Source organism: Corapipo altera, unplaced genomic scaffold, assembly GCF_003945725.1.
Source record: "Corapipo altera isolate COAL_440 unplaced genomic scaffold, ASM394572v1 95, whole genome shotgun sequence".
Classification (NCBI taxonomy): Eukaryota; Metazoa; Chordata; class Aves; order Passeriformes; family Pipridae; genus Corapipo; species Corapipo altera.
In genome coordinates this window covers 1,639,994-1,663,934 of record NW_020884947.1, presented here as the reverse complement: position 1 = coordinate 1,663,934, position 23,941 = coordinate 1,639,994, and the positions used below count along the sequence as shown (strand labels likewise).

Below are 23,941 nucleotides of genomic sequence, written 5' to 3'. Positions count from 1 at the left end.
CTGCTGAGTTAGGGTCACAACCATTCATTTACAGTGGACTCACCTTGTGATGTACCAGAAGCCTTGAGTTCCACCAGAAGTCATAAGTCACTACATCACAGACTGGGAGGATGCACGTCAACAAGGGCTGGAAACAACACCTTGGACAGAGCTGTTGCAGAAAGGGATTGTTTTGTGCCAAAAGCAGATCTTCACCCAGCAAAAGTTGTTGCCAGCAAATGCAGTTCCTTGCTGAATTCCACAGCCCTCTTACAGTATCTTATTTACTTTGAGACAAGTCTTGCTCTTCCCAGTATTTTCAGGGTGTAGGGAGGTTTTTGATACACAGTCTTCATGGGCACAAATATACCATGCTTTTTATGGGCTTAATGAACAAAAAGGGTTTGTTTATGTGTTCCATCAGATCATTTCTACCAAGTTATGACACATTCTCAGGTCCAAACAGTTGAAGATTTTACTTATTTAGAGACTGGGGAAGATGTTTGTTGGAGCAAATATCAGCTGATAAAAATTGAGAGGAGGCCTTTATCTCCCATACTACTAAACTAGTTCAAACCAGATCAATCTTCTTTGGATACCATGGTGGCAAGCTCAAGCTGCTACAAGAACCAAGAGTGTTCATAAGAGCAGTCTCATTTGACCACATCTAAATCCTAGAAATACTGTAATCTGACCAGAAGGCACCTGACTTATTGGTGGGGTAGGTTCAACTGGTCTCACTGCTGTGTTGTCTGCCATTCAGATGCCTGATCCCATCTCAGGCCAAGACTTCAACTCTTTTCCCTTGTCACAGTGCCAAGAACACTCAGTCCCTTGTGCTGAAAAAGGCTGAAGCACGTGCCTTTTTTCCCAGCCAAGCATCAAGGAAATCACGAATTCTCAACCTTTCAGTGACCTTTAAATAATACACAACTCATTTAAGTTAGGACAGATCCTGCTATTTTGCATCTTCAAATCCATTCTACAGCTGCCCAGTGGGAATTGATGGGGAGTCACTCCATATGGGGAGTAATTTGCTGGTGACGAGGCAATAGAATTGACTACTTCCCACTCCTGTAGTAGCACAAAAAAAGAATGTATTTGCAGTATCAGGTTCTAGGTTTTAGGGTCAAAAAACCTCTTGTTTTGCTTGAGACACAGGGGGTGAGCAAAGACATGAGAGTCAAACAATGCTTCTCAAAGTATGTGATTCCTCGGGAATGTAGGAACAAGAATTTCCAGATGCAAAGTGCTGTCACAAACTCCAATACAAAATGTCCAAACACACTTACAGGCAGGGACAACTGCAGTCTGAGCCACCCTGTCTGCTGACTGCTGGCCCCAGCTTTAAGTGGTGGTCCCCTTTGGTACCCAATCATGCAGAGAAGGGTACCATGTTGGCTGACAAATGAGGTAAAGCACTCTTGTGATCTGCTCCATATTTAGACTTAACCAGCATAATTTTACCTCTCACCTTTTTCACTCTCACCCTAACTAATTTGTTTTCTACACAGTTGTTTCCTACTTCTGCTCTTGGATCTTACCATAGCCTCTCCTCCAGTGATGCTGAGTGCCTTATTTGATGCTGAGTGCTAAATGAATTCTTTCTCTGGGGACCTACATGACACTAGAAAAAATATGTACTCATATTGTTTTTGGGGATTGCCACTTTCTCATATGTGCTGGCTCCACAACCATAGGAAAGGTCAGCCTGGAACAAGGAACACCTCGTTTGCAGAGGCAGCTCTGGGAAGGAAGAAGAGGTAAAGGACTGGAGAGACCTCACAGAAATGCTATCTGATGGTTAAAGGCGGCACCAATACCTTACACCAGCAACTTCCACAGTTAGTATTCGTAAGAAAACTGTTTCCAATGCATTCATCAGCTCTGAGTTCAGATCTGTTAAAGATGGCCAGAGTATCACAGCTGATCAGAACAGAACATTCTCCAACTTTGACTCAAATATCTCTTTATCTTTTGTGTCTTCCTATATCATCTACAAAACTGCAAGTCAGTGCACAAGAGCATCTCCTCACAGGTGGGTTTGCTCTCTCTTCGTCTTCAATAATGAAAATAAAAAAAATAAATTCCCAGCCCAGGCACAGAAGCACCAGAACTAATTTTCCGGCAGATGTAAGAGACCGTCAACTAATGTAGGAAATTAAATGTTTAAGGAAATTATAGAACGAAAATATAAACTCTTGAATGGGAGCCAAGAAATACAAATTCCATCATTTATCAAAAAAACTCCAAAATGAACCTGAAACGGTGTGGGGACAGCTGAATGAAAGGCTATATTCAGGCAGCAGCACTGTTTAGCTTACTTTTTGGACCTTTTCCCTTTATTGATGCTGTTGGGAGGCTCTCGTTCCAAAACCTCTAATGCTGTGTTCTAGGATGAGTTACTAAAAGCAGCCATTCTTCCACATATGAAAACATTCGATTATTTGCATGTTCGGTGTCTTTAATGCCTCTTTTGTGCCTCTGTTTTTTGTGGGGAGAGGCAGATGAGGGATCTTAGATTTCAGCAGTATTCTGATATAAACTTCCTCTAAGAGAGGGAAGGCAAAGAAGAAAAAGTCTCTACAAGCCTGAAATGGAGTTGAGGCAGGCTGGCTTTCTTGATTTACTTGAAGGATCTAATGAAGGTGTTTATTCAGGACTTGTGGAGTGCTGCCAGCCCTTAAGTAAAGACTCAGCTCTGAAGTTTCAGCATTACCTAGCATTCCTTGAGCCATGTGACACAAAACACCCGATCTGAACCATCCCAAACTGTTGCTGTAGTGGTACAAACATCAGCACTGCGCACAGGACAGATAAAGGTCTCAGGAAGCTGCTCCATAAGCATCTCCACACAGAAAGGGGTGAGGGTATGCACTGCTAGGCATGTATTTTGGGACAGAAAACCTCCTGGCAGCTCACAGCAGACAAGTGTAAGCTTCTATGTGGTCATCTTGGCCCTTTTTTACATGGGCTAGAAGGTTACAGGAAAGCTGGAGGCACCTGGCCAGCCACAGACATGTTACCAACATTAGGAAATACTTTAAATACCGTCCAACTGACCTGTGAAACTCACTGCTACAGGCCATTACCAAGATTCTGGGAATAAACAGATCATGGCTTGCGTCTTAGCACACTGGATGATGTTGAAAGAGTCTGTTTATTGCAGAGATCCTACACTTGCAGGCTAAATCTTGGTTAAAACTGCTGCTGAAATTTCCTGTGCAAAGGAAAAAGCCTACAAACGGCCAGTGGCCACAGCTCAGTGGAGAAATGGTAATTCATTACACCATGATAATTCAATCCCTTATGATTTCTTCCCATACCCAACAAACATAGCAGGAATCTAAAAGAGAATTGCTTGCACTTATGGCTGACAAGATTAGCTAGTCATAAGAGCCAGTATTAAACAAACAAAAAATAAGAGGTTTGGAAGAAATAAAAATCCTCAGGGTTTAAACCAGTGAATGGGGATTAGGAAGATATTTCTCTGAAGTTCAGTTATTCCTAATCTCTTGTGGCATGCCACATCTCCTGCCAGAGCCTCCAGCCTTTGCCTAAGAAGTACTGGCCTGGGCAAAGCACTATCCTGCTTCACTGTAGGCAGGCACGGGTGTGCAGAGGACAGACAAAGCAGCTTTGTTCAGCCTTGTCCCGGTGAATCCCACAGTGGTCCACGATCACCCGATGCAGTCCCTCTGCATCCCGTTTTTCACTGACCAGCATTTGGCACCGGAGCTCGAGATTTACCCACCAAGGTGCTCCCACAGCTCTGAGCCGCCCTGGTCTTCTCAGTCCCTCTGACTTGCTCGTTTTGCTCTGCTTTTATTGGAGCTTTTATTATCGACGAATAACGATCCCGGATTTGCTTTCCTGGGCCAACAGCACCATCTACAGCTTCCTCCGACAAGTGCAGTCCCCCTCTGCCTGCGGGAACGCGCCTCCTCCTTCCATCGACGTCTGTGAAAAACAAGAGACAAGAATAATGTACAGGTGTTAGGGTGGAAAAGAGAAGGTGGCAGACTGAACAGTACCTCTGGGGCTACAAAAGCTAATATACAGTCATATACAGCTGGTGTATTGTACTAAAACAGGGAGGTAGGCTTTGTACGGTAGGAGGAAAAAGGCGTGTGATTTGTAGCTCTGTTCTCATTCTCAGGTAGCAATGTGTGTGTTTGGAGAAAAAAGCTCTTCAGAGGTGTATGATCCTTGTATACTGTTTCCATGATGTAAAATACAGAAAACAACTTGGGCAGAGTTATAAAAGCAGCTGGTGACAAATGCAGGACTGCAGCCTGTGGCCACTGCTCACAGTTTCCCAGCCAACAGCGGGGCCACTGCTGCTTTTCCAAAGGCAAATGAAGAGGGTCACTGCCTTCAATGGCCTAAAAACATCCACCCAGTTCAGATGAAGGGCCTATGGCCAGTCCCTCCATGCACCTTGACACGCAGTGGTGCTGTGCTGTGCTTCCAAGGGCCACTTGCAGGACCAACCTATAACACGCAGTAGAAAATCATGGGAAATCACTCTAATGTGCCAGTGAAAGAGAGTGGGAGAAACCTCTCTACAATAGGAAGGAATCTGTAAGACAAAGCTCTGAGATAATGCTGGCAAGTAGATCATGCCCCATGCTCACAAAGAGCAAAAGTGAAAAAAAAACTAATTCCCTATTTCTTCTGATCCAGGGGAAAACTCTGCCTTGTGACCCATCACTTCAAACTCTCCAAGCTGGCCTTTAAAGGACTCAACTGGATACCTTGGATATGAGTGTGGGATAACGTGTGCTTTCCCCAAAATGATGTGGAAATGTCATATCCTCAAGAATGGGTTAGCCAGACAGTGAGGTTTGTACAGGAAAGGACGGTCCTGCACGGCCCTGGTGCTGCACACCCCCAGTGAGGAGTTCACAGCAGCTGTGCACATCTGCACCGTGGTACACATAGAAACATGGGAGGAGGAGCTGGGTGTGCAAAAAAACAAATGGAACAAAATGTTCTAATCTAGCCTGTCTGGTTTTGCAACAAATTTGTGCCTTGCTTTGCTGTTACAGGAGCCATGGACCAGAGAACCCAAGGGGACAGGCAGATTTGTCCCTCGTCTCCTCTTCCTCCCTCTCCTCCACAGAAAGCAGGACCTGCTGTACAGGCAGCAGCTGAACCAGACCCCACCAGCACTCATTAGACAAAGCTCCTGGAGAACAGATTGCACCTTGAGGCTGTATCCATACTGGAAAAAGACTCTGTCTAGGTTTCCACAGGTGTCCTTGGCCTCCCATAAGGTGCTGGGGCAAAACAAAGCCACATGGCCCAGGAACTGCTTTCCCAATAGGTAGTGTGGGTGAAACTCTTTGCCACTCCTGAGGAATTGCTTTAAACACTTCAAGGAAGGCAGCTATATGCAGTAGGACACCAGAGTTTTGAGTGCCCAGGAGCAGCAAAAACCAGGTCCCAGAGCCACAGCTGCAAAAGTTCCTGTCAGGAGGGAGCAGAGATTTCCCAGGAGATGCTGAAGTGCCAGGACCACGTGCCTTTGATCTTGCTCACTGCCTCACTCTCTGAGTAACCAGGGACTGTAAGGGAATAAATCAGCATATTAATGGGAATGGTAATTGCAGCTGAATATTGGATGGACTAAAATATGCATATTCCTTTTAATTATGAATTCTACAGCCCAGTTTGAACCACACTTGGAACAGTTAATGAGAGCAACTATTACTTTAAAGATCAACCATCCTTGCAATAGTTTTGATTCTTAGTTTAAAATACAAAGGCCTCTAACAGGACAGATCCACATCTCAGTATCACAGCATAAACCAAACTACCTCACTGACAGTGTAGAGGCCACTCAAAGTAATTGAGGTCAGGATAGGGCCCTGTAACTGAAAGTGTGTCTTTTTAATAAGAGGAAAAAATACACTTCTGTTCTCATTTCTCCTGAGCTGAACAGCACTGCAGTGATAAGTAATTGGCATTTCAATGTCTGTGTACAGTGACCACATTCTTGAGTGAGAGCATACCTATGAAGTGTCTGTTACTACAAGCCCTACACATCAATATAAATATATATTTTTGTATATGTGGTTTTTTATATTATGTATATTATATATGGAATGCTTTGTTGCCAGTCCCCACTGTGCAAAGGAGTCAGGGTGTTACCTTTTTTCCTGTTCCAGATCCTGCAGCCCAGAAGGGCTTCGCAATGGGGTTTAAGCACCTTTAGCTCTTTCTTTTCTTTTTAGGCAGCTTAATGAAGAAAATCTAAAAGAACTGAAACACTCCCTCACACCCACAGTGTTATACATGGTCCACAGCCTTACCTTGCATCTGCCTCCACTCAAAACAGCATGAGTAAAGCAGTACCAAAGACCTCTCCCTCATGGGAGCCTGTCTCAGGAGGGAATGATCTACAGACACAGTTATGAAGGTTAATGCGCCTTGTAGAACTCTCTTGAGAGCAAGAGGAGCGGTGAGAAACCACGTTCTGGATCTTCCCTACCTCATTCCAAGGTCTGTTCATTTGTTACCTCAGAATGAGCTTCCAGCCCTGCAGTGTCCTGCAGCAGTGAGTTCCACAACTCACACCAGCACTCCTCACTCAGTCCACTACTTTGTCTGAATTGTTCCCAGGCTTTGGTTATTTAGTGTAGTCCAAGTGTCCAGTCTACCTTCTCTTGTCAGAGAAAACCAATGAGAGTAAATGTCTCTCTTTGGTGCTCTCACACCAGAAGAATTTCACATTCAAAACCTCATGATACATGCCTCCAGGCAGTAGCTTTTCCCTCCCCTTTATTTCATATATGGCTACAGTTGCCATTCTCCAGGGTGAGGGTGTACCCCACTAGAGACCAGTCAAGCCACCTGAGTCTCATCTGTCAATGAATAATATCCGAGTCTGCATTGGCTGAGTATTCCTTGAGCTTGAGATATTTCCAGTGACAGAGAAACTGTGATAGACCTTGCAAATAATTTTAATTACTCACACTGTTTCCTATTTTCCTACTGTCTTCCCATTAAACCTTCTGTAGGTCTGTTGGGTCAAGGTTGGACTTGGATGATCTCAGAGGTCCCTTCCAACCCAGCTGATTCTATGATTCTATGATTCTGTGGTTCTATCATCTTCAGCCTTTGGCTGCCTGAGGTCTTAGTCCCAAGGCCAGATGCTGATCTCAATGGCACAAGGGTAGCATCCAAAGCTACTCTCTCCAGTTTCTCCAGAATGCCAATGGCAAGAGGCTGTTCCAAATCCCTCCTTCCCCCACCCACACATGGCAGCTTCTTCATGGCTTTCTGTGTTTGTCCCAGACACTTCACATCTTTACCCATCCCGGAACATTTGCCTGGCAAGTAAGACAGTTGGCCAGTTTCCCCATTACAGCCTAATCTCATTTCTTTATGGGGCTCTGGCAAACCCCAGAGCTCTAATAGCATCTTAATTCGGGATATTGCTCTACTCCTAACAGAAAGTCTCGGAAACTAAGCCCAGGCATGCAAATACTTCCTTCTATACTGAATTTAATTTATGGTGTGTTGTCATATAAAGAGCTGTTAAATTGAGTGCTAATCTTCTTCTTTAAGGGGGAGCTGTAATAACACAGGGGTATGAACAGGCTGATGCACTTGAACCAGCTAAGTCACATCTCTGCAGGCCTTCTGCCCCATAGAGAGTCAGGATGGGAAGTTATAGCACAGTAGATGTCAGAAATACATATTTTCTGATACTTTAGCTATGCATGCACAGGAAAACATGCTATTCAGTTGTGTGTTATGCAGGTATGTGCAGAGTCTGGCTTTGTTTTTTTGGCAGAAATCTTGTGGCTGGTTGAAACATCCAGGTAGGAGAGTTCCTAAAGACCCTGGGACAATGGTGTGCAGTGACACTGGTGCAGGTACATGGTGTGCAGCCCTATGGGGACATAAGAAGGAAAAGGCCAGAGGATACGAGGAGTGCTGGGATGGGTCTGGATTTCCCATCACCAGCTCCTCCAAGAACTCTTTGTGGGGATATTTCAGGTGGTTATGAGAGTCAGCCCTGCCTTGGAGCACAGGATTGCAAAAACCAGCTTTGAGTTTTCCCCTCAGCCCTTCTGGGGTTATGATTCATCCCATCCTAAAAAAGGATGCTGAGCAGGTTGAGTTACCCCCCAGAAATGCCTTTTTCTTCCCAGTGCCCAGGCAAAAGGTAAGACCACTGCTATAAGAGGGAGTGGCAAGGTGGGTAAACACACCAGCTTTTCAGTCTTGCATATTTATGTTCAGTTCACAGCCATTCACTTATTCCAGCTCTCCCTAGTTTAACAAACCCTTGGTGTAGGGCTCTGTTTCTCAAGCTGCAACCCCTGCAGTCAAGTACACAGGTGAGATTCTCAGCTCCTGACAAACAGCACAAGCTTCAAGATATCAGAGTAAGGCAGAAAAACTCAAAAGAAAATGCACAGTGAGAACTCCAAATTGATTATTTCTTTAGACTCCAGGAGTTTTTAGGTGTATCTGGAAATTTTCCGAACCACAGTATGAGTTTAAACAAATGGAAAATCTCTGCTGCAACAAACCACACCAGTGTGCCCAGCAGTCTCTTTGGGGAGAGGGTGAGACAGGGATCAAGACATGCAAGGCAGATGCTGGTTGCAGCAATGGGAAATGCATGCATTCGAGGAGGGCACTTTTTCCATAGATTGCAGTTTGAAATATCGATGGGTTGGCAGTTTTGGATTCCTCAAAGCCAGAGATCTGACCACGTGCTGCTTGCGTTTAACAAAATAAACAGCCCAGGGCAGTGATTGTACTGCAGGATATTATACATCTTTAAATGAAAGTCAGTTTAATTTCTACGTGCTTGTATGTCTGTCCCCTCTGAGGATGATGTCTGTGATGAACATCAGTCCTTCGCGCTGAGACTTTCACATTACAGGTAGAGGCACAGGAATGAGGCTGTTTGAACACATATACACCCTCTCCACCACTCCTGAAACAGAACCATGAAACAGAGTCACAGAATTATTGATTGGAAAAGACCTCTAAGATCATCAAGTCTAAACATTAACCCAACACTGCTGTGTTCACCACTAAACCATGTCTGCAAGTGCCACATCCACACGTTTTTTGAACACTCCCAGGGATAATGACTCCAGCACTTCCCTGGGCAGTCTATTTCAATGCTTGACCACCCTTCCAGTGAAGAAATTATTCATACTATCTAATCTAAACCTCCAATGGCACAAATGGAGGCCATTTCGAAGTATCAATATACAATAGTATCAGTCACATCAGCCTTTGCTGGAGAAGCTTCTCCTGTGACTTCTGGCATTTCTACAAGAGGAAACACAAGGAATACAAACAGGCTCTCATTTAATTTACTGCAGTTAATTTACTTCTTTAACCAGTGGCACTATGCAGCATACTAAAAGACACAGCAGAGCTTAAGATCTTAAAAACATTTAGCCAGGCCCAAGCCTACACAGTAAACCACTATGGGATTTTAGTTCCATGTAAGCCTGTACCAAAGAGGTATAGAAGCAAGTGCCTAAATTATATCACAGGCCAAAAGCAATATGACAAAAATATGTGAAAGTCAATGGAAACATGTTGGGAGTTGGAGGGCCCATTGCCCAACATTGGTTGCTCCCTAAGAAATGGTTTCTTGTGTTTTCAAACGTGCTAAAAGAAGCAGCCAAAGAAAACCTGTGGGTTTTCATAAAGAAAACCAATGGGAGTAAATGCTTCTCCTTGGTGCTCTCACACGAGAAGAATTTCACATTCAAAGCCTCATGATACATTTTTCATGTCTGCTGTCTCCTTCCCAGATCTCCAGCCAGGCTGCCCACAGGGACATCAGGCTGGCCAGACCCTCATGCCACATCTTGTCTAAACAATCCCTAGGTGAAGGTTCTAAAGAAGCTGCCTCTGAAGCAGAGGAGCAATGGGAGTCTGCTGAGCTGTAAACTATTCACCCCAGTTCCTCTGCTCTCCTGGCCAGGTTCGATGGACAAGAGGCATCACAGGTATCCCAGAGGTGTGCATCCACTGATCACCTTGCTGGCAGCTCTCACTCCACATGTTTGGACTCTGGGTGCTCCTTTTCTTCTCCTGGCTGCATCCTCTCATTCTCTGGACACCCAGACATGTAGCAAATCTCCTTGGGTAGATCTGCCAGCTGCATTCACAGCGTGGGCTCTCAGCATCAGAGACCCCTCTGCACCTTCAGAGAAAACCCATCATCTGCGACATGTGGAGATCTGACTCTGCTTTTTAGTGGCTTAGTAGATGCCATAAATGACACAAAAATATAACCTCAATAGAGTCTGGTCCTCTGGACTGCCTGACTAGGTGTATTGCTGTTGGCCTGACAGAGAAAAGGACCAACTCCACACACCAACACATTAACACGACAGATCTAAAGTCTGGTAGCAAAACCCAGAGAGAGGTGGAGAGGAAAAGAGGAAGAGAGCTCAATGTGTAGCTGGGGGCACTGCACACAAGAGCTTGAAAGCTGTATCCTCACTGCAGTGCAGAGAGACTGAAGTCAGAGCCCATCAGTGTGGCAACAGCTCTCTCCCTGATATGACAATGTCATAGATAAGTGAGGGGCAGAAGGATGGAGACATGACCCTGCTGCAAGTGGTCTGTGAGGAGGGGTCTTACCCTGAAACAGTCACTACCCAGCCTTGAAAGAAGGGGATTTTGGACATAACCAGGAAAGATGATCTGTCAGAACTGAGACATTACTGGAAAAGTACAAAGGTGTCACCAAACGACTGCTGCAGCCACCTTGAGTACCAAATGGATGGTCAGATCCTGCAAACAGGAAGGACAGGTAGAACCCAGGTCTTTCAAGAGAAGAGCTCAGAGAAAGAAGCAGGAGTCTGATATGTCCATGACCTGAGTTGTAGCCACAACCACCCCAAACCTGAGTAATATGGTACAACCACACAGAGCTCCCTCCTTTTCTGTCCTGAACATGAAACCCAACGAGGCACCAACAGAGTAAAACTATTGCTCCTAATACAGAGAAAAAGCAGGAAATGAATGCAGGAGCTGTAGCAGGATATAGCAATGGTGACAAAAGTACAGACATCTGCTTTCTAAGGTTCATCAAAAAGAGAGGCCAAGGGATTAAGCGTCAAGAAAATGGGTACAGGCAGAGGAAAGAGAAATGAGCTTTCCACTTCTACAGCTAGAAAAGACTACAAAATAAGAGTCAGGCCACTTTGGGTAGCCTAAGATTTAAAATTAGGGCACAATTAGTCTGTCTAGAAACAGAGGGATAAGTACAACCATTCCTATTTGCAATAACACAGTTTTATATAAGTGACAAGTAAATGCAGGTGAGCTCTGCCCCAAGCAGTCTCCTTCCCACTGTCCCTTTTCTCCATGCTGCAGCTGGGACCCCATCTCCTCACAACTGGACCCCTGAAGCTTGGGTAAGGCTTTGTTTTAGGCCGTGGGCACCCCAGGGATAGTCCCTAACCTCTGCTTAGCACAGAGTTACAGTGCAGCTGTGGTGGGAAGGCACCTCTGGAGACCCTCTCATCCAACTCCCTGCTCAAGCTGGTTCAGCTGGAGCAGGTTGCTCATGACCTTGCTGGCACCCCAGTCTGTCTCACCAGCACAAGATGCCCATGTCTAGGGATGGGATCACTCCTTTGCTGTCAGCAGGGAGATCAACACCCCCAAGGAAGCTCCTGGTGCAAGGAGTGATCTGCAGCCCAACACTGAGTGGTCCTATTGTGAAATATAACCCTGGTTAAAATCCACTGAACATAAAATCTCTGAACATATACTCAAAGATAATTCCCAAATAGTTGTCACAGAGACAGTCAGGAACTAGCTAAGGATGTCCTAAGCAAGAGACCAGCCCTAAACTACTGAAACAGCGCAGAGCAATCAGAGACCAGAGTGGGAAAAGGTGTAAGGATTGCTCAGTTCACAGCCAGCAGCCCCCAGGGCCTCAGGCGAGGCTGGGGGACTTCCTCATGAATGGGTCCAATCCACTGGCTTCATGAACATGGACCCATGATAATCCTCACCATGCCAAACACGAAGCATGAACCTGGCTGACACAAGTAACCCAGTGTCCCAGGTGCTGTTCCTCAGGTCCCCACAGACAACCACCTCAGGAGCTGTGGCAGTTCCCATTCCTCAGCTGGCTGCCTCCTCCCCTTCTCAGAGGTACCTTCTCCAGGAGACCTCCCGGAGACCCCCAAATCTCACTGCACACAAGGCCAAAACAGCAGGTGCTGATTTCCCCAGCACCCCACGCTGAGCAGCATCGCACTGCAGAGGAGCAGTAGCACTGACTGTGGTCAATCCTGAAGCAAGAGTGTGACTGTGCCCTTCACCCATCTGCTCCTCAAGGCACGTCAGCCCCAGGACCATGGTCCCCAGCATTGCTCAGCCACTTGCTGGCGAATCTAAGCCAGAGGCATCGTTGGATGGCATGGAGCATTTTAAAGCATATTCAGCTTTTATATTTGACAGTGGCTTGCTATGCACATTACGGTATAAAGGTTTTTATTTGTTCCCATTGTTTCAATGTTTATTCCCCCAAGCGCTCTTAATAGCGGGCTTTTGACGAAGTGTTTCCCCAGCAGTGGGAACTACATACACAGCACAAAGCAAACACTTGAAAGATAAACATCCTTCACATCCCGTGCTGGTCCTAACCCCTTGGAGCTTGCCATTACCTCCCTCGGAGCAATACAGCACAACTTAATCAAAGTTAAAAATGATACTGTGTGATTTTATTTTTTGTACTTGCTCAGCGAGCTTTTATTGGCAGCTGCTGCCAGGATCTGGGGCTCTGCCAAATTTCCTGGTTATATTGCTCCAGTGTGGACAAACAAAGAAAGCCTATTTAAAGTTTCTTGGACACAAATAAGGTAAAAACATAACAAAATAAAAAACAATGTGTAATTATTTGTTTCCTTTATGAAGTGCCTCCTTCAGAGTCCTTTGAAATCAGTTCTGGTTTCCACCTACTAAAGTCACCCAAGTGAGTAAGTTAATATTAATAGGCATTCCTGAACCAGAATGTTACAACCAGATGCACAAATTCCAGGGAAAAATACCATCTACCTTTGCCTTTCATTTTACACTTCCTGAGCCAAAATAACAACTTTAGCTCCTTGCCTTTCTCAGTAACATTTGCAGCTTCTAATTACAACTCAGAACAACTTTGTAACTTTGTATTTAAATTATTTAATTAATTGTAGAAATTTAGGATTTTATATTAATTACATATTAAGGCCCCTGTCAACAACACCTGCCTTTAGGTGCCTGTGTTGATCTCCCCACCTTTGGCATTTCTGGGTCAGAGCTGACACCCTCTCATGTCCTTTCGCAGGTAGTGATCACTGATGTGTGACACTGAGGGCCCTGTCACCTTGTTAAGGTCATTGCCATGGCACTGGCTCCTTCAGCAGCTAAAAAATTGGAAACACAAAGGCACTGCTGAATCCACAGCCTGAAATTCACCCCTTTGCACAGCACGGCCTCTCACTCCACATCCTCCAAAACAGGGAGAGAGGTGCAGAGAGGACAGGAGAGAGGGAGAAGGAGAGGGAGAAGAGGGAAGAGGGACAGAGACAGAGAAGAGAAGGGGGAAAGAGAGAAAAATCTCTCAGTTTGACAGGGCTGTTTGATAGAATTTTGGAGCCAAAGTTCCTCCTGTCAATGACACACACAATGTGCTTTTGAAAAAGCAGAAGCGTACATGCAGTTCCTTGGCAATTGGAAAAAACTGTCAATATACAGACAAACAGGTTTTGGAGCATATGTTTATTGAACTCCCAAGAAACTGCAGCTTATCCATTTTTTTTCAGGTCACCTCCAATTTATTATGCAGAGGCAGTCGCTGGTGTGCACAGTCCCAAGCCACAATAAAGCATAAGGACGAAAAACACCTTCTCACCCAGCAGAAAAGTCTAACAGCAAAAGAGGGCTCAAAAAAAAGCTTCTTGTTTCCTTACCAGTGGCTTCAATAAGGAGATTAGGGAGTAAATCAAATTGCTGTTTTGTTTCTCCCTCTCACTCAGCAAGTTTGTGTCTGAGAGAGCCTCTTAGAACTCATTCAAGAAGCTTGAACATTCCAAGTGAAAGTAAAATTCATTTTCAAGAATTTCTTGGTCTCAGGAAGCATCTGAATTCCAACCTGTAACAGAAAGAAGGAGCTGAGATGTTTGCCTTCTGTGCTAGACCACCTTACCCACCTTTACTCCACCCTGGCTCAGCAGGTCCAGCTGCACCAGGGCTTGTGTTACCTGCGGGCAGCAGACACACCAGCCTGCCTGGGCTGGGAGCCTCCTGCCTTGGATACACCATGGGCTTTGGGCAGACACAGGGACATGGGGACACGGGCTGGAAACCACAGCACCCAGATCCTTACTGCTGCAATTCAGCTTCCTCCACTCCTGGAGACAAAGATACCACAGCACCTGCAGTGTCTCTGCAAGGGACATGCCCCAGGACACATGTTCTGTGCCTCATAAAGATGTTGTTGTCTTATTCTAGCAAGGGGGGGTTAATTCTGCTTATTTCTAAGCAAGGAGTTGTTGACTCTGAGGAGGTGTTGATTTTGTCAGGAATAGGACAGAAGGAAAGAATTAAGACTTCATCCCGCTGAGCTTGTGGCTTATGTGTCAGACCCTCAGGTAAGACCATTTAGAGTGAAAAATCCTGGTTGTTTTCTGCAGCCCTCTAACGTGGCCCCAACCTGTCAGTCTTTAAAAGCTGCAGTCCTTAAAACTTCCCAATTCCTTCCTGCAGTTCATTCTCTGCTCCTGCGATGACCTATCAGTGGGTTTAGTGCAGGAGGATTTGCTCTATCACCTCCCTAGTTCTCTTTGTAAATGAGAGATCATCTCTCCACTGGTCTAAAAAGCAAGTTGAGAGTTGGAAGTGGTCTATTGATCCATTTCCAGAGCTGTGATGAGGGAAATAAAAAGGAAAGGAAAGGTAGTTTTCTGTGACACACTAGAGAAGTGCATTTCATGCTGGGGGAAAGGCTGGGATGCAGGTTAGCTCTCAGCCAGAGAAAACATTTGATTTCAGTGGACTGACACCAGCTTGCTTCAGCCATATATTTTTAAAGATATCTTTAGAATCATAAGTTATATTAAAGCTTATTTCAGCAGACTGGAATTGCAGCAGAGTGCAGCTTGGAGGCAGGGGGCCATCTCAATTATGCCATCTCAGCACAGTGTGTAAAGGAGGAATAGGGCTCAGATCTTCATCACAAGTAGGTGTCTCATTCCCATCAAAATCCACGAGAATAACATGTCTAAACCCCTTTGAGGATCTGACCTTACAGCACCAGGATATTTCCAGCTTCCCATGCATGAGTCATGCTGAAACATGCCTTGGTTCTAATTATCATTATTATTGAGAACATGTTGGTTTATATTGGTGCTAACCCAGTCCTCCTAAGTTTTGCAGTGGGAATAAAGCAAGTTGAGAGCACACAGTTTTACACTCAAGGCTAACTCTGCCTCCTAACTCTCTCTCTAAACCCTGACTCCTTCCCACACCTGGCTCCAGGTGGTGTGGAAATGCTCTCTGGTAGTTTGATCCATCTCATCTTGATTGTCCCAAGGGAGGAGGAAAAAGCAATCTTGGTTTCACCTTTTCTTATTTGCAGACCTCCACCAGCACACCAAAGCAGGTGTGAACTAGTATTTGGAGGATTCAAACCCACTAACAGCATGTACTTACCTCTCATGGAGCCCCAACCTTTTGCAAACCACAGGTTGAAACTCAGCCTGACTCATTCTGCCCTGTGTCCAAGAGCCAGCATGCTGCCAGTGGCATTCCCTGAGCTCTGGGATCTGTCACCATCGGCTACCATGAATTCACAGCTCAGATCCCCCTCGGCACACTTGTATGGACCTGGAGACACTCCTGCTGCTAACCCAGGGACCCACAGCTGTGCCTGAGCCACATCAGAATACCTGGAACTCAAATTGGCCCATCCAGTTAATTTCTCCTGCAATCTCTGGGTTACAACCCTTTCCTTTCTATTTTACTGATTGTTAATCAAACACAAACACAAGACGCAGTTTGTTATCCATTTCTTTAACATCTTCTGGATTTCACAGCCACAAATCACAGCAAAATGCCATTGAAAGTTGCAGTCTGAAGTAATTACTTTGTTGGTAGCCAGGAGGATAATATTCCTATAAATAACATTCTTTACGATGCTGATTAAGTGAATATTATTGTGAGTAAAGCAAGTAATTAAGTAAGTGCACAGCAGTGTCACACCTGGACAGGCAGTACAGCCAGCCTAGTTCCTTGTCTACAGCAATCAACCTGCTTTGCTCCCTGTCCATCCATGCAAATCAGCTGAAAAACTCCTGGCAGCCATTCAAAGTGCTTTCCTGTTGGTGGATCAGGACTCCTGCTCCACTGTGTGTTTTGGTTTTGGTTGGGATAGAGTTAGTTTTTTTCATGGAATCTGCTACCAGGCTGTGTTTTGTGCTGGAACCAGTGCTGATAACCCAGATGTTTTTGTTATTGCTGAGCACAGATTGCACAGAGTCAAGGCCTTTTCTGCTCCTCACCCCACTCCACCAACAAGGAAGCTGGGGATGCACAAGGAGTTGGGAGGGGACACAGCCAGGACAGCTGACCTGAACTGACCCAAAGGACACTCCATATCATGCTCAGCATGTAAAGCTGAGGGAAAAAAGGAGAAAGAGGAAGGGGAGAGATGGCGTTTTTCTTCCCAAGTCACCATTACCTGTGATGGAGCCCTGCTGTCCTGGGGATGGCTGAACACCTGCCTGCACATGGGAAGTGGTGAAAGAATTCCTTCTTCTGCTTTGCTTGTATGTGAGGCTTTTGCTTAACCCATTGAACTGTCTTTATCTCAGCCCATGAGTTTTCTCACTTTTACTCTTCTGATTCTCTCCCCCATCCCACTGAGGAGGAGGTGAGTGAGCAGCTGTGCAGGCCTGAGTTGCCAGGTGGGGTTAAACCATGACACTACAGAAGGATTTCTCTGAGCTGGTGAGCCCCAGGGGGGCTGTGAGTGGTACTCCACGACCCTGGCAGTGCAGGGGATGGGTAGCTGAGACCAGGCAGCCTGACAGGACCACTGCTGTTTCTAATGGGACCCCTGAGATAAACTTATCATTGCTTACCTGTGAACACCTCTCCTCTTCACAGCACAAGGCTAGTGGTTTTCAACACACAAAGATTTTGGGATATCACTTGTAGAATCAAAAACCTTGGCCATCTGTTCTTGGGAGACAGGTAGACCCCGACCAATTGCAAAGCACTAAAAGTTGCACAACTATTTCTCACATAGGGCTTTGAAAATCTTTTCTTGAGTGATTTAAGCTTCTTGTGCAAGGGGGGAATAGTCAATTCTCTGTAGCCAGACTCATCCTCAGAGACCCCCCCAATGAAGACACCAGGGACCAACAGCTCCAGCTCTGCATAATTCTTACCACAACAAGTGACAGCTTCTCCAACCAGTGCTGGAGTAAGAAGGAATAGATGGATATTAAAACAAGCCTTAGCTGTGCTTCCCAACAGACAGATGCACATATCATCTGCTGTTGATGTCCTAGGCAGCTTTGATCACACAGCAAGGAGTGAAACTTGTAGATATGTGCCTACATACATGTATATCTATCTATATACATCATATACACAAGTGAATAGAAAAAAACAAATAAGCTGCCAACATTTCCAATTGCAGTTCTTTTCCTGATCATGGAGCATAGATGAGCAGATTAGATCTAATCCTGGAAATTAAGATTAGGTACTCCTAAATCTAAAGGGCACTGAGGGACTAATTTCTTTCCAGATGGGACTCTTCCTCTCTCAGGAACCAGCCAAACACAACCAGTGTTTATTCTCAAGTATACACAGCTACTTCCTAATTTGTGTGTGTGTGTGTGTGTGTGTGTGTGGTCTGAATTGACATAATATTCTCAGTCCATACCAAGGCTATTTCATGGTACATTCACACCTGGTCCAGCTATTTATCAGTTGCACATATTTCTCAATCATCTTGTTCCACATCAGCAGCTGGTGTCACCACCAGCATCCTGCTTCAGCCTCTGAGCTCTGTCATTTTCCAGGTGCTTTGCCAGGGCTCCTCAGATGGGCTTTATGGTAAAACATGAGAGCAGCGCTTGGGGGAATGAATTACAGATCCCTGCCAGACAAACAGTCTCCAGGCTGCACTTTGCACAATTGTCACTGCAAGGACCTCAGGCTCCAGAATGGGGTTAATGACACTCACTGCTTGTGTTGAGTCACTCCAAGCACTGAAATGTCACAGGTTGGAGAGATGGATTTGTCAATGCCAGCTAAATAGTGTACAATGACACTCCAGCTGCTGTGGGCTCTGCAAAGGCTGGTCCTCCAGGACGCCCATGAGGTACTTCTGCCTCACTCAGGGTCCTAACAGCAGCCACCACTGACAGCCTCCTTAAAAGCCCTCATTTTACAGAGAACTGTTTCCATTTTTATTTAAAAACATCACATTTTTCTCATTATAAATGTGTGTTGTTTACCAAATGCACTGCCTGGGTTAGAGGTACTACTGCACTAGGAACAGAAACAGCTCCCACACTGCATGTCACAGGTAATGCAAAAAACACCCAATCAATTTAAATCAGGTTTCTATTTCAGAGAGGGAGTTCTTGTATATAACCTACATGGAAGAGTTAAATCCACAGCAAATCCACCAGTCCTGATATCCCAGTGAAACTAGATCTAGCTGGAGACTTCAGATTTGGGACCCAGATATAGCTCTATTGTTTGGAAACTACTGCTGATCAAGACACTGTTTTGGAAAGGATTTTATTTATTTACAGAAATCTCCATAGAAACTACGGCAGAGATAGTTCAACCAGATGTGATGCTTCATTGTTAATTAGTTCATCTACTGGAACAACAGCTTTCCTGTCATGAGATCTGGGCAGCTAAAATTTGAAGCGCACACTCCAGGCTGCCCATCAGATGGAAAATATTAGCAACACACACGGTTTTTGGAACTGAAAACCTCCAAATGTGTGGTGTAAAAGCTGCAGACATTGTTAATCTCCAGCCACCATTGTGGAAAGAGGCGCAGGGCTCTTCTTCAAGAGCATGTTACTACTCAGAACTCAGATCCCTGCAATCACATTCAGCTCCCATCACCTAGATCATTACACCCTGAAATGAACTAGACCTCATCCTTACTACAACATCCAATAAACAACAATATTAATTGGCATCATGGATTATATCCAATGACTTCCTCCATCTAGGCTCTGGGGGCCATGCTGGGCAGCAGCAGATGATGCTGTGATTGGGAAAACAAAGCAGTTGTCGCATCCCTGTCTCCTCAGCTTTGTTGAGTACAGTTTAGGAGATAGGCTGGATCTATTTTTAGACTGACATTTACCTCTCTTCCAACCCAAACATAGTTCTCCCTTGTAACACCAATGATGCTTTCAAATGGAACAGTGAAGCGTGGTGCCACGATCATAAATAAAATTACCAGCTGTCAGGCACAGGCTCTCACACAACTCCTTGGTGCAAGCCAGGGTAACACTTGTCACTTGCCTCCGAAACACAGCCAGTTGGCTTTGCTGATGGAAAGAAAGGCAGAGGATGGTGTTTTAAATGCCAAGAGACAGACAACTGGTGGAACGTTCTGTGCGATGAAACACTGCAAAACTAAGTTTCCAAAAAATGTTCAGACCCTGGGCCTACCACACATTGCTGGGTTTTGGGGGTTTTTTTTGGTTGTGGTTTTTGTTGTTGTTGTCATTGTTGTTGGTTTTGTTTGGGTTTGTTGCTTGTTAGGTTTTGTTTGTTTGTTTGGTCTTTTATTTTATTTCTTTTTCCTTAATGGTACCTGCTCATCAAACTGGGAACAAATCCCATACATGAAGTTCATGGGAAACATTTGGATTTCCTCACCCCCTGAGCTTGACTGGCAGCCTCCCACACTCCAGGAAGCACAGCCCATTCACACTGAGTAATATGTGCTGCTTGGTCCCCAAAGCCAGTATTACCTTTTGCTTGGCTTTGTTCTCTTTTTGGTGCATTTCACAGAGGAAATAATGGAGAACTGGTTTGAAGAACTTGTACAATAGGAAATGGGTTCATTGAATTTGACATGCAAAAACATTCACTTGTGCTGGGAGGGAGTGATATAGGCCCTTGATTTGGAAAAAAAAAAAATGACATGGCTGAGAATGAAGTTAAATTGGACAATATAAAGCAAGCTTATTTTTAAGGTATTAGAAATGACAAAGTAAAAAGTAAAGTAGTTAACTGAGCCCCAGGACACAATATTGCTCAGCAAGCTTGGAAAACAGAGAGAAAGGAAAGATTTTAAATGACCCCTTGGCCAGTTCAGTGCCATCCTGCTCCATTTCCTCCAGAAGAGTCTGAAGTCTACCCCAACACTATACGAAGGACACCAAGTTTGGGACTAAGGAGATACAGAAGTTAAGAGGTTTGAAGATCTTCAACTCATCGTCTTGATTTTCAACTCCTAGAGTTGCTGCAAGTCTAAGTGCATTTAAAAAGATGGAGGGAGGAATATTCACCACATTTGTGTCCCCAGTGGCTCTTTCCTCCAGCCAAACAAGCCATATGACACCAGTGAGCACACAACATGTGTCAGCCCCATTAAATGGCCACAGCTGCTTCTGGGCCACTGAGACCTATCACACAAATACAGTCAGGCAAGATGGTCCCCAGCTCCATCAGCTCCTGTAGTGCTCTGACAGGTGACACTGGCCAAGGGACTGTCCTCTCACACACTGAGAGCCAGGAGAGACTCCATGGAGATGGATAAAGTTACAAACAAACCTCTTATGGACAGCAGAACTTCACCACTGGGAAACTCTCTCCCAAGAGGGAGAAAAAAATCAGGGTCTGATGCAGGTTCTGTCTGCAAACAGCAAGACAGTATTGGCAAAAACCTGGCAGCAAGCACTGAAAAGCAAATAGCTGATGTAAACTGCCATTAATTTTACTGGCACTGTGATCAAAAATAGGAAAAAACTCACAGGGAATTTCCTTCCCCTTCACTCCCACAGAGGATTTAGTTTGTCTGCATTAGGTGAGGTGGAGAGGAAAAGAAATCTGTAAGAAAGTAGATGCTGTGACTAATCCATTTCTCAAAGTCAAACCACACATATCTTTCAAAACCAAAAAAAGATTAGTCATGTCATGATCTAGTGACTTCTGAAAAGACAGAGAGCTCCTCATACAGCCAAAGACAGCATGCTGAAATTAAATTCTTTCTAAGTTTGTTTTAAAGTAGAAAAGGGAAATGAATACTATTTTTCCGTTAAAAACCATTCTCTTGTTTTCTCATTTAGGTAATAAATCCATCCTCCAAACGAGGAAAAGTAGGAGATGGTTAATTATTTCTCTTGGTTTCTTCTGTGCAATTTTAATTTTTACAACAGAGAAGGGGAAAATACCTGCTTTGGAGGCATAACTTGCAGCCTTAGAAGTGAAGCTGTATGTTTGGAAGTCCAGTTGAAGTCAGAGAGTTTGATTCAGCCTTTGCCTGGTTCCAGTTTCACACTGAGGTGACTGTTGAAATCCCCTCATGTCAAATTAGGACATGTCTTCACTTGCTCTGTGCTGTCAGAGCTGCACAAAAAGACTGGAAAGTTGGTCAGAGTACAACCCACTGACTCTAGGATCAATCTGAAGATATTACCTGACTCCAGCAGGGTTTATGCCACAGTTTCTGAAACAAAGGCTTTAACTATGCCTGAGTCTAAAGTCTATGCTTGGAACATGATGAATGTTCTGCTGAAAGTTGGAAACAGGGATGGAAAGGGCTGGAAAGAAGGTGACTTTGGACCACGTACTAGAGGTCCAGGCTAGAGTTATGTTTGCTCTGGACGCCTAAGAGAATTAAAAATCCCCTCACAAAAGAGATTGACCAACATCAGCGCAGGTATAGGGCACAGTTTGCCTGCATGGTAGTACAGTCCAAGGTCAGATGTGTGGAGAACACCAGAAACACCATGAAAAAGTGTTAAAGGCACAGATTTGTGGAAGCCCTTTATATAAACACACCAGTGATGTTAGATCATGCAAGCAGGCTCAGCACCTTTGATCCACCTTAGTCAGTTCTGAAATAAAATACACCCTCCCATGTGCTTGAACCAAGAACAGGCTGTCTGGGGGGAGAACTGTCATCCTCTGTTTGTACAGCACTGAGCAATTTTTCATATAAATAATAAATAAAACTCAGAGAGTAGAGGCACCAAGCAGTATCACCTTTCCCTCGTAGTACCTGCTTGCAGAGAGGCGAATTCACAACAGATGAGGCTCAGTAAGTAAATGACAATAAGGCAAAAAATTCCCAGACAGATTGATTCTTTTCTCAGTAAGCGAACACTAACTAATCGCACTGAAACACACATGTATTTTCCACACAGCAGCTCACACACGTTCATTAAATGTGCATTTGGGTACCTCCATTGTATGCTGTAAGGTTGAATTCTTCTGAAGAAGACTGTTCAGCATAAGAAAGTAACCAGAACAGTTCTTTAAAATAAGGAAGGCAATATTTAAAGAATACTTTTCAGGTAGGAAGTACAAAATACTAAAATCTTACAGGTGGTGTGAGTGTTAAGTCGGAGGTACATGTTGCACCTGCAAAGAAAAAGAAACCATCCCTTCTGAGCTGTTTAAAATGCAGAGGCCCCTTCAGTCCCACAGCCTTTGGTGAGGCAAATAGTTATCCAAGCTCAAGGATAGGCAATGTCTTGAAATTAAGCCTTAGGGACTCACAGATACAAAACCTGCTCACTCATCCTCTTCAGGAAGGTAAGGAAGACCCCAGTGTTCCCTGATATAGCAGTTTCCTAAAGATGCATACAGTGGTGTAGCACAAAAACTCCAGATAGCATTGTCACTGTTTACAGTAAATCTGTTATCATTCACTGCTGTGCAGCTCTTCATCCTTTCCAAGAGAAAATCACGAAAACAATTATTTCATTAGCATTAAGCACTAGAGGAGAGGGACAGCCTCCAGCTCCACCCAGCCGAGTAAAGTCCCCGTTTCAAAGAGCAGCAGCTACATCTTGTGGAAAGATTTCAGATTGCAGGTTTATCCCCAATAAAGCCCCCAGACCTGGCAGTCGGGCTCATCAGACCACAGAGATGATCCAACACCAGGAAAGGAAAGCACAGGTCTAACTTCTGTGGCTCTATGCTCAACCTGTCCTAAGTGTGGCCTAACATGAGCTTGAGAAAGGCTCCAACTGCAGTTAAGAGCACACTCAGCAGCAACAACCCTTCTGAGCAAGATGCATCTATGAGCCAGACAAGTGAGGGAATAACCTTCCAAGTAACATTAGAAGTAAAAAGCTGTAAGCTTGCAATGAGTCAATCCTGTTAATGTCTGTTAGGTAATAACATCTCATCTGAGATGTCTGCTATTGCCTAGAGCTGACTTCATCACAACCTGTGACCTGCAGCCTACAGCTCTCAAGGCTTTCCTCTACAAGCAGGACCAGGGAGTTTTTGACTGGGGACTTTAAAATCAATAGCATCAGACAGACTAATGACATGGAAAAACTCCACAGAGAGTAGCAGGCAATCAGTCCTGCTATTTTCAGCCCTCTGCTCGGCTTGTCTGCAAAACCAAAATCACTCCAGCTCCTCTTAAAGCACAAAATCAAACTGAAGTTCCAATTATTTTTTTTACACCAGTAAATACTTTATAGCACTTTTGACAGGTCCAGTTTTATTAGAGTCTTGTAACTCTGGAGTTCTTTAAAGTGAGAGTAGAAAGTGCAGAATAGACACATAGGGCCCATGGGGAGCCCCCACAGCAAAGCCAGATCAGGACTACAGAGGGAACAGACTGAAAGTATGACAATTAAAATTTTTCCTTTGAGCTACATGTAAAAATGTTATGCAAGACATTGTTACTTAAGTTTACAGATACTTCCACAAAAGATGCAGTCAATAATATGCAAGA

The 23,941-nt window shown here is 44.6% G+C and overlaps 1 long non-coding RNA gene across 1 annotated transcript; it reads right to left on the bottom strand.

The window, feature by feature from the left end:
- Positions 1 to 3,823: 3,823 nt before the first annotated feature.
- Positions 3,824 to 7,046, bottom strand: LOC113956302. Its single transcript, XR_003530802.1, has 3 exons — positions 6,960 to 7,046; positions 5,811 to 5,852; positions 3,824 to 3,939 (listed from the first exon to the last, which is right to left on the bottom strand). It is a non-coding gene; the product is annotated as an uncharacterized LOC113956302 (long non-coding RNA).
- Between the last annotated feature and the right edge of the window lie 16,895 nt (positions 7,047 to 23,941).